This window comes from Lotus japonicus, chromosome 5 (genome assembly GCF_012489685.1).
Source record: "Lotus japonicus ecotype B-129 chromosome 5, LjGifu_v1.2".
NCBI lineage: Eukaryota > Viridiplantae > Streptophyta > Magnoliopsida > Fabales > Fabaceae > Lotus > Lotus japonicus.
Window position 1 is genome coordinate 45,183,932 of NC_080045.1, and position 11,884 is coordinate 45,195,815.

Consider the following 11,884-nt stretch of genomic DNA (forward strand, 5'->3'; position numbering starts at 1 on the left):
GGTGGGACCATTTCTGCCCGCGTGCCTCTTACACCACACAAAGGTAGCTAGATCAGAAGTAAACCCGAAGGTCTGCCATTTCGGTCTGCTGCTAAGAGTCGCCTAATAGCGCTCTTACGCGGAAATCCGGGTCTTATGACCATTTTGGAATCCACCGAGGTCCGGTATCACGCCGTGTATTAACCTCCTATGTGTGCATGAATGCAATGTGATTAGCCAAACAACGTCTCCGACCTCACTCGACACGTCGCCACGTGTTCTAGCTAACTTAATGTCTCTATAAAAAATACCCTAAGGTAAATGTCGATTCTGCTACAAAATACAATTAATCGTCAAATGAGTGCAAACACTCACGATAACTCTTCGAGTCATCAATGCTCTCACGAAGTCTCACGCTTCAGTGAAGTCTTACACAATCACGAAGTCTCACGCTTCAGTGAAGTTTTATGCTCTCACGAGGTCTCACGCCTCAGTGAATTTACACACTTGCACGAAGTCTCACGCTTCAGTGAAGTTCCATGCTGTTCACGAGGTCTCACGCCTCAGTGAAGATCCATGCTTTTCACGAGGTCTCACGCCTCAGTGAAGTATCACGCATTCACAAGGTCTCACGCCTCAGTGAAGCTTCTCGGCTCATCCCTTGGATGGCTAAACAAACTGCTCAAAGAGCGAAGGAGTATCAACATACTCAGAACTTACAAATTTTCTCAACACTTGGATCCGACGACACTTCTCGTTTTCCACAACTAAGATTTGAATTCTAAGCTTCCTTTCGAGTTTGTTATCATTATTTGAAGATTTAGAGGTTGTTTAATGTCTTATGAATTTTCCTTATAAAATAATCTCCATTTTGTCTTATCGCAAAACTTATGAGTTTAAGGATCTCCTAATCCCAAATAACTTTCAGAGAATGTCTCGATCCACTAAAACAATAACAAGGCCCGAATCTCATTCGTCCTATCAAACTTTCCCCAAAATCTCAAAATAAAATCGGCATGACCTGCCCGCTATTCTCACTACTCAGAATCACAGATATCAGTGCAAAGACATAATTACATCAACACAATCAACAAACATGTCATGTATCAAAACATTCTAAAATAATCACGTAGCACTTAGCATATAAAGCATGCATCACACATCCTAGATTACCCACTTAGCACGTACCATGTAATTCAATCTCAAAAACATTCAGTAGATGAATCATCTACATTGTCAGCCGAAGCCTCAGAAAACATTTTTCCAATCAAACACAAACAAGTGCATAAACAGTAAATCAATGTCGAAAGCATCGACCCTAAGCATTAACTAAGGATTCAGTGAGAAGCCCTCACCTGAAGATTCTCCAGGGTTCCCGTCTAGCGTTCCTTCACAATCAATGCCTTGCTCTTCAGGAAATTCCTCAAAAGCACCTTTAGAGCAAAACCACAGAAATCAATCACAATGAGTCCGAAACTCAGCAAACAATACTCACTAAGGTTACACGAAGTAGTATATACTCCGAGGTACGATAATCTAGCGCGAAAGGACAAGTTTTCGAAAAAGGAATTTTCCTCCTCCCCCCCTAGGGTGCTCGGCCACTTTAGGTAATTAGGTGGGTCGATTTTTCTTCGATCAAACTTGGTTCCTAGGTTATTATTAGTCGTAACTAAGGGTATTCTAAACTCGGAAAAATTATCGGATCAAAAACTGTCGCAGGGGTATTTTGGTCAATATTTTAGCTCAGAATTTCAAAACTGAAATTTCGAAAAGCAAATTGGATGGAGACGTCACCAACAACGTTTATGACAACTTATCCTACTAGCACTAAGCTAAGGCGATTGTTTTCAGCCCAGAGGACGAAGCTTTGCCCCAAAATGGGTATTTTAAGCAGAATTGAAACTCGACGGTAGTTTTTCGAGAATCGGCGCAGTATTATTAGATAAACATGCTCTTGGGCACGTAAGGAAGGTGTTTAGAATAAAAAATGAAGTTATCAGGATAGTTTTGCAAAAACCTCAAAACTATGAGCACAGAAAGACATAGAGAAAAGCTATGGAAAAGACGATCAGAGGTAAGGATTAGCGACTATACCTCGATACCTTCAAGCAGCAACTGTTGAATCAACGATCAAGCAAGAAATGAAGAAAATCTCTTCTCCTCCTCCCCTTGTGAAGCTCGCGGCCTTCTTGGATGAAAATGGGTAAGTTTTGTGATTTTTTCTCATTTCTTGGCTATATATAGAGGTCGGCAAAACGCGGGAAAATGAAAGTTTCGCGAATCTGATTTTTCCGGCTTCATTCTCCGTGAATTCTAAGTTAGGTTTTGGCGACATAATACCAAAACTCAAAAGAGGTTCCCTAGTATTTTAGGTGACTAATGCAAAGTCGGTGTAAAACTATTTTACCCGATAAGTTACTTTTTGCATCGAATGTCGGAATAGAAAACTTCCTTCTGAAGAAAGATTGAAATCATCAAGAGAAATGGGTGTACGCGTGTAGAATCTTCATTTGAAGCTCCGAATAGAAAAAAGTCTTCATCGTCGGTTGATTCTAGGGTTTTGAACTATCGGGGTTTTAGTTTCGGCAAACTTCCGATGATTGGAATCGGACGTTCGTAGATTCTAGAGTTTCGCCTCGAAACGATTGTCGTATAAGGAATAAGAGAAGTTCTAACATTTCTCTGAAGATTTTTGGAATTAATTTCCATCGTGACTTTAAGTGAAAACTAGCTATTTACTAGGGTTTCTGACCTAGGTCTAAGCGTATATCGATCGTGCTATACCTTCTATCGATTTTGATGAAATCCTTAGACTTTTCCTGAACTTTCTCCTTCACAAATTTATTTCATTTGGTAAACTCTAGTTCAGGTTTCCCTTCACGGTACATCAACCCGAATCGTGAATAGGATTTTATTCTCTTGACATAAGTTTAAAACTTGGGTCTTACATTACTACCCTCCAAAAAGAAAGTTTCGACCTCGAAACTTAAGGGTTAGTAAAAAGTTCTGGATATTGTTCCTTGATCTTTTCCTCTAACTCCCATATGGCACCGTCTGTGTCTTTGTTCCAAATAACTCTTACTAAAGCACTCTGCTTTCCCTTCGATTGTTTCACTCTTCTAGTCCCAATGTTGACCGACGGCGTCTCAACAGACATATCATCTTTCAGCCCTATGTTGTCCGGCTCGACCACTTGATAACCCCTAGACGAAACATTGCGTTGGAATCTAATAGTCCATTAACGTCACTTCCAACTTCGTAACTATCGTCGCTCGCACCATGAAATCAATCTTCTCCTTAGTCATCGTTCAAATTAAAACTCGACTTGAGTCTTAATACCTCGTGCATGACAAGGCTCATTCCCATAATCATAAATTCATCAACAACTCATAAACTAATCATCCTCTTAATACCCAACAATCCATTATTGTCGTCTTCGTCCTCAAAACCTTCCTCACTCAAACCAATTTAGGCTTACTGAAATCCCTAACACTTCGCATAAATCGAGATTTATCCTCTAGAAGATCCAATCATAACTATACCTCAAGTATTCATCTTGATACGAACACTTCCCTTTCTGTAATTTGACCATCCTCCAATCATTCCAATACTTAGTCTCTCGATCAAAACTTGACAAGACTTCATGTCTCACGCGTTCGTGATCAAATCGATTGATCTAAAATCTAAGCCTTCACTAAGTTTGGACCTCTAGTATGCTTTAACTCTCCAACATTTCTTAAATGAATATTCATTTCTTAATACGAACACTCCTTCCCAAAGGAAATCAATTACTTAACACGAACTTTCCTCCCAAACCCAACAAATCCTCGATCAATCCAAATTCATCTTACACATCCCCCTATCAAAGTCCATCACCCTGATATTAAATCCTAAACGATGTCGCTACGGAACTACACACTCTCGACATCAAACATATACTATCCATACGGAATCTCTCTAAGGTTCATTCTTTAGCTTCTAGCTTCTTGTTAAACGCATCGGTGCAAGACTACTTTCTAGGCTTAACGTGTTATTCTAAACCTCGTGTAACTTCTATAGCTAAAATACGAGCTACGGTCAAATAAGGTATTAATAGGCATAATAACTATAAGGTCAAAGCTCAAACAGTATAAGTAAGATAGGTGTGTTTGCACACGCTACGAGAGTAATGGAACATATTATACTAGAATGAGAAAGAATGGTTATAAGGTTACCATCGTTCTTGCGCTCTCCTCTGACAAACCCCTCAGCTCTCTCACCGTCCATGGTGTAAACTCTTGCTTTAGCAGCAGGACGCTTTCCACGAGCAGTGTTCATGGTTGGCTCCGTCTTGGGTGCTCTGCACTGACCGGCATTATGCCCCATTTTGTTACAATTAAAGCATTTGGGCCTCGTGTCGGGACAAGCATTAGCATAGTGCCCCGGCTTCCCACATCTGAAACAGGTCATCTCCCTGTTCAAAGTCCGATCTCCAAAACCACCAGCAGTACCCGTCATGGGTCTGTAAGGTCCTGAAGTAAACCCTCCTCCAGCAGGACGTTGATAAGGCCTCCTGCTCTGAAATTTCACTTTGCCTTGAAAGTTTGGAGAACCTGACCTCATCGGCCCTCCAGTTCCAACCCGGTTCAACCTCCTATTCTTCATCAGCTCCACTTCTGTGGCCTTCTCAACCAACGACTGGAAGCGCATGATTCCTAATGGCCTCACCGAGTCCTCGATATCAGGCCTCAGTCCATTAACAAAGCGCTTACACATGTAGCGCTCATCAACATGATCGTTGAAGAATTGAAAATGCTTCGCCAAAGATTCCAACTTGGAAGCAAATTCTGGTACAGACATACCTCCTTGACGGAGAGTCAGAAACTGTGCCTCCCTCTCATCCCGAGCACTTGTTGGAAAATACTTTTCCAAGAACGCAGTTCGAAAGGAGTTCTAGTTGATCTCCTCACGATTAGCTTCCATAATCCCCCTGGTGCCTCTCCACCAGTACTCAGCATCACCCAGCAGCAGGTAAGTTGCCATGCCTACCTTGGCACCCTCAACAGTTTGTAATACACCGAATATTTTCTCAATCTCCTGGATCCAGAGATCCGCTTTGTCCGGATCAGTACCACCCGAGAACTTTGGTGGATCTTGTCTCCTGAAGTCATTCAGGCCCTTGTTCTGGTCCAGTGTCTCTTCCCTCTGACGCTGATGCTGATCACGTGCCTCCTCAGCAGCACGCCTCATAGCATTATCGTTTGCTTGTGCAGTCACAGCTTGAGCCATAGTGGCCATCATCTCAGCTAATTGGTTAGTGTTCACCATGTTCTGTTAAGTTAAACAAACAGTTAGTACTCATCATAAGATAGCATCTAGTATAACTATACAATATGATTAAGCAATAACTTCACTCAATTCTAAGCGAAAAATCGCTTGCAAACAATCAATTTTCACTCTTTGCAGAGTCACACAACCTAGCACAGAAGACCTATTCCCCAAAGACTCCCGAAAGACTCGACAAGCTCTGATACCACAATGTAACACCCCGATTTCGGTGGCGTCACTTTAGTAACCAAAAATAAACTTAATGCGGAAAAACGTGAATATTTTTTTTTTCGTCTATAATGTAAACAAGACTGAAATAAATAAAACCCAAATGCGAAAGACAACAGAACTAATATACAATATATATAACAGCCCCCCGCTGTAAGTAGCAACCTCGTCACGAGTAACCTCCAGTGACGGAAAGAAGAAGAGTGTAACGCCCGTAGGCAAAATGTACAATCCAAAAGAAAAGGTTAAGTGTTCGCAACACAAACCCCCAAAAGTGAGAATGATTCAGCCCAGATGGCCTAAAACAATACCTCCTAGCCCAACCAACTCTCTGTGATTCCCGTAGAGAAACCACACAAAAGCTATCGGCGGGAAACTACCCTGTTCCCAAAAGAAAACATAACGGTCAGAGCTAAGACTCTACTCCTACACTAATCCCATCTCGAGGAGCTCACACCAGCACTAAAACCTACATGCTAGCATGATCGTCGTCCGAATCTGAATCCAGAACGACCTAGTCTATGTACACCATCCGTCCTCCTCTCGCGACCGCGATGCGCTCCTGTTCCAGCATCTCAACCCTAGTTCCCCCCGAAGGGTGAACCGTCGTGAATCAGCCCGCCAAAGACATCTGAGCTGCTTTAATACCTGAGCTGCTTTCGCAACTGTATCTCGAAGGCGAAGAGTTGGATAATATACCACACCAAAGAACTCTTGAAAAGATCGGATTTCTGCCAGGTGCATACCTTTGGTCTTCTTGAGATCCTGTTTCTGCAAAAGAAAAGCATCCGTCATGCATTGAAGACAATCTACGAGGGGCTTCGAAATTTGGGCCCAATACTCAGACCACCAGGTTTTGAAAGCATTAGTGGCATAGTACGAAGGAGCATAGTTGAAAGGGCTCAGGTTGAGAAGCTTCTTGTTGTAGAAAGCAGAAGCCTTCTTGATGGTCCCAGGGTATAGGACAAGGCTCTTGTCGAACAGGGTGTTGGGCAAAGCCTGGCTAAGCCCGAATTATCGAGATACCAATTGAGGGTTATAGCCACATAAAGTATAGTCGTTACTAGCGAAGCCTACAGTCAAAACCTAGGCGAAAGGATTGTCCTCTAGAGAGTAACGTGGTGTTCCTTGGGTGATGTGGGGTCACATGCGTTAGGGTAAGAGTTCCTCAGCCAGAAAGGGCCACGGCTAGTTTTGCTATAAGGAGAAAAACTAGATCGATAATGCTTCAGCTCAAGAAACATGGTAAAATATCTCCTAAAGTCAGCTTCAAAACTCGACGAGTCATAGGCCGGCGTCAAGGTTTCAAGCCTATGAGCATCAATCCTAGTGCTAAAACCAGTCAGAGGATTGTCTCGCACCGGCAAAAGAGATTTGAAAACCGCATTCAACCAAAGTTAAAATAACCACAGAGGTCCAGCCGCATTCAAAGAAATGGTCTTGGTGCTCCGAACGTCCTCGACAGCTTCATTCAGCATTTGATAGAGGTTGCCGAGAACAAGCCTAGCCATAGCGAGTTGTCGACCCTCGTGAAGCAGGTTGGCTAAAGGTAAAAGCTTAGCGGGTATGCGCAAGGACTTAGTACAGAAAACATAAGCCGAAAGCCAATACAACAGGAAAGCAACATGTTCAGCATCGGACACTTCGCCATTCTCGACATAATGGTCCTTAATAAACCGACCAAACGAAATGTTATCAGTAGGAATCGAGATGGGTTTAGCAGCCGCAGGCACGGAGTGATAATCATCGCCAATAGGCCATAATCCAGTGATGGCAGCAACATCCAGGAGGGTTGGGGTAATCATGCCAAAGGGGACATGAAGGCAATTAGTAGACCTCTCCCAAAAGTAAAGCGCACTCAATAGCATGGCAGGGTTATACGAGATTTGGGATCTCGACAGCTGAATCAAATCGAGAATCCCAACATTTTTCCAGTGTTGCCTCTTGTGCTCCTCAACCCTATCTAACCATTTGAGATAGGCTTTGTCATTAGCAGAAGGGTTAGGAGGAGCTGAACGAAAAGCCCGTTTTGGGTCGTTAAGGAATGGCATGCGGTAAGAAGGTTGGAAAGCCAAAATAAGCTCCTTTCCCCTAACACTAAGGTGAAATGATTCATGTTCCTCAGGAAGACTATTGGGCCTATCATGCTTCACTACTTTCAAAGGACCCAAAATGGCGCGTAAAGTACCATTAACAGAGAAAGGAATGAGTACCTGGGATTTCCAGATAGCTCTCTTCTTTGCTTTGTTGGGGGTTATGGGATTGCTACACGCTTGGATTCATCCAGCTTGAGCTCGGTGGCCAACAGAATAGTCTGCTCAGGGTCGGAAGCCATTGAAGATGGGTGTTCTGAAGAAAACGGAGGAAGACGAAGTGAGACCTCTGGGGAAAGTTGAAAGCTTTGTGAAGAAAGTAAAGCTTGGGAAGGAACGTTAATGGGGTATTTATAAGCAGAAATGCAGACGGAACCAAAACCGCATTATGCTCCAGTTTATAAAGTTTGGAGTCCAAGTGAGTATTTTATTAATTAAATCACGTCATTGCTCAGCTTTTTGGCATGAACGAAATCATGGCCCTAAAAAGGCTATAACTGTCAGCTAGTGGAAAGCCATCAGACGTTATGGCTACTGATTGGACTTAAGGATCGGACGGTCAATGGTGCAAAACATTTGAATTGTTGAGATTGAACGGAAGCGATCAAAAACGCTTGGTGTCTTCCAGCTAAAACAGTCGACAGCCCGCCACGATTCTCGACATCAATGTTAGAAAGGCGATTGCTCGACGGAAGAGACTATGGTAAGACTTGTGGCTCAGCACGTGGCGTCCCCCAAAGACAAGTCAGCAAAGGCCGCATCTCGACAAACTCAGCAGATGAAGGAACTTCGACAAGCTCAACGGAAGAGGCAGTTACCGAGTGATGGGCAATTATGAGCACGTGCGTGTACCCACGATGCCATGAATGGCAACGGTTACCCACGACTCAAGACCGCCCACGTTGCAATTAAAATCATGTGCTCAGAATCTCCAGTTGAACGTGGGGTAAGGCGCCAAAATTCAAACCCACAAAGCCCATACACACTGAAGAAAAACCGCCAAGAACGTGGAGGAGAGAACACTATAAATAGAAGAAGCAGCATCAGAAAAAGGGTTCTCAACTCAACTCTGAAAAACTCACTAAAAAGCTCTAATGTCCGCATCAATGAGACTCAAGGAGCGAGATGTGATGATGGAGGAGTACGTTGCAGTACCAATTGTTTAGTTTTCTTGCATTAAGCTTGTTAATTTCCAGTCCTGTTGTGTAGTTTCCTGTCGAAATCTACGTTTCCTGTAGCTTTCATTTCAGTTTGTCTTTATTTGACTTTCTTGTAATCGATCTGTGTTTGATGAAATCCAATTTTTTCTTGAATTGCTTATTGTTGTCGAAAAACACCCACTCACACACAACACTTTGGCAAAGCGTTTTCTCAAAAGGACCCTGAATCTAAACTTCCTTTAGTCGAACTAAGAGGATATTTGTTTACCAAAAACCACCGTAAACAGGTATATGATGGATTGGGGCCTATGGCATAATTTCTTCATGTGAGTTTTTTAGAGTATGCTTGATTTCCTTTACTGTAGAGCACCCATGAACCTAGCCACCTTATGACCTGCGAAGAGTACAAGTAAACAAGAACTTGACTTTAGCATTTGACTTTTTTTTTTGGTACCCCTCCGTCTTAGAACTATTTTTATTTATTACAGGAGCTAAAAGCCCAGAAACCAGAGGAACACTAGTTCCTTAAGTACCAAATTTCCAGCATAGTCCTTGACTCCTTGGTCGATTATAACGAAAGTTTCCTTCTGGCAAGAGTTCCTTATCTCTTAGACTAATTTGAGAATACTTTTTTCTAGGGACGGAGCCAGAAATTATTGGTTGTGGGGGCAAGATGTACATTTGAAAAAACTCAGCAAAATAAAATCATTCTAACTATTATCTTTTTTTTTTACATCGGAAAGATAAATTGCACCCGCTAGGAATCAATCTCTGGACCTCCCCTTACCCAACCTATATGCCCCTAGCTCATACCACTTGAGCTATCATACAGGGACATTCTAACTATTATCATCCTCAACATTATTATTATTAATATGAGTCAATTTATTAAAAGAAGAAAAAATTATAGATCTGTCCATGTTCTCGAAAGAACCCTAAGACTAAGTATACTTAATGAGAAACAAAACCTCAAAGTTGTATTCAAGTAAAAGTTGAGTTACAATGAGCATAGGCGGGCCTCCTTTATATAATAGCTAGGTCGACCACCCTAAATGTCTAAGTACATTGAATGGATGCGGTTACATGTAAGAGAAATGTAACAAAACGATAGCATAGCATGTGAGCTTAACGCAGAAATCCCACGAAGACTCGGTCATAGGGGAGTGGATGGGTTCATTCCAACTGGCATTTAGAGCTTAATAATGTTGAGCCAACTGAAGTTAATTCAAAGCCAAACAAGAGGATGCACCGTTAGATGCACATTGAACGTCTGTTTGATGTGGCAAACAGAAAACCGAACATAGCCCAAAACACACATTTGACATCGTATAAATTTTTATGAGATTAATTTCTATGCACTGACAGTGTAAATTTTTTTACACAGTCATTCAATCACAACCTTACATTTTCTATTTATTATTAAATTTAAAATTATTTAGGAGTTACTAAAATGTAGGGATGTGATTGAATGATTGTGTAAAACTCATTTACACTTACAGACTGTGCATAAGAATTAATCTCAACTTTTATTCATATTACCTCATGTCATAGAATCAAAGGGTTAGTTAACTTCATGGATCTGACTCAAGCATGCTAGTTCTTTTTGTTGGAAAAATTACATTTATTTATTTTAATTTAAAGTTCTGATTTAAATATAATTGATAATTTTATTTTAACAACTATTTATTTTCTTATGTGTTTTTAACAACTATTGATAATACATTTCTTTATTTGTTTATTCGTTGAAAAATCATTAGGGAGTTGTTTCTTATTTCTTAATCTTAGCCCACTAATATTGTGGATTCTCATGTCAAGATATATAACAACAATTTGATTAACTGTTTTTGCACTTTTTCTGATGGCATGTTTTTCACTCTAGAAAATACACGTTCAACAAGTTCTTTTAAGAGATGTTTCTCTTCTCCTTAAGGAGGAACTGCAGCAAAACTTCTAACAATTGATACTAATAATAAACGCTGCACACGATTGATTCTGACGGGTTGTCATATCTTGGGAAAGAGTGCATCAAAGTCCAATTCAACCAGCGCGGTGGGCATTTTCTCTCTAAGAATAATGTCTTTGTGTGCTTCAACCCATACTTCATCTAAACCTTTTCTCTTATAATTTTGTTCATCGATCTTGCTCATATTAATTGTAATTTATTGTGTTTAATTAACATAACTTTATAACTCTTTAAATATTAATTTGAGTGCATCAAAGTCCACTATATACTAATTTTCATGTTAACACTTGGGTTAGGCAACCACATGTAATAAAATCAGAGAGTTGGTTTGGATAATGGTAACCACAGTTAGGTTTACTAACTATTTCAGTTAGTGACCGAAACAAACATAAATGTAAATTAACACAATTCTTGGAGATTAATCAATAGAATGAGTGATGAAATTCAAAAAATTTATTTTTTTTCGAGTTTCATCGTAAGATGAAGAAGAGCTTTAACCAAATTTTTTCTAGCTAAAAGTGTTGATGAAATTTTTTAATTTTTATCAAAATTCGTGAGCTTTAAAGGTGTTAGTCCATGAATTGAGTTGCGAAATCAAAAACAAATTGAAATTTTGAGTTTCATGGTTTGATGAAGGGAAGCTTTAAATAAACTTTCTCAGGAACATTATGAATTTTTTTTAGAACTGTTGTAAACCTTTAATTTTTAGACGAAATTATTGAGATTCAAAGGTGTAGCCCATGGAGTGAGGTGATGAAATCAATTTTTTTCCCGAGTTTTATCATATAATATAAACATAAGAAGTGTCAGATTAATTCTCTGAATCGAAATTCAAAACATGATTTCATCCAACAGCTCAGAATGGCTAAATGGGAGATATGACTGTGATAGGAAAGAAATAATTACTCCAACATAAAATATGCAAGTAGAGCTAAAATTGGTAAACAGACTAAAGAATCACAGCGTTTAAAGGCATGCACCATCAACTGCAAAAACTAAAATGTGCGAGGAACAAAATCGAAGTCCCAAGGAGTGGGGAAAGAGTGAAAGACTAATCCATTGCTCAGCTATACACATTGGAATTAGAGAAAGTGGGGAAAGACTAAACAATAGCTCAGCCATACACATTGGAATTAGAGATTCAAAATCTAAGA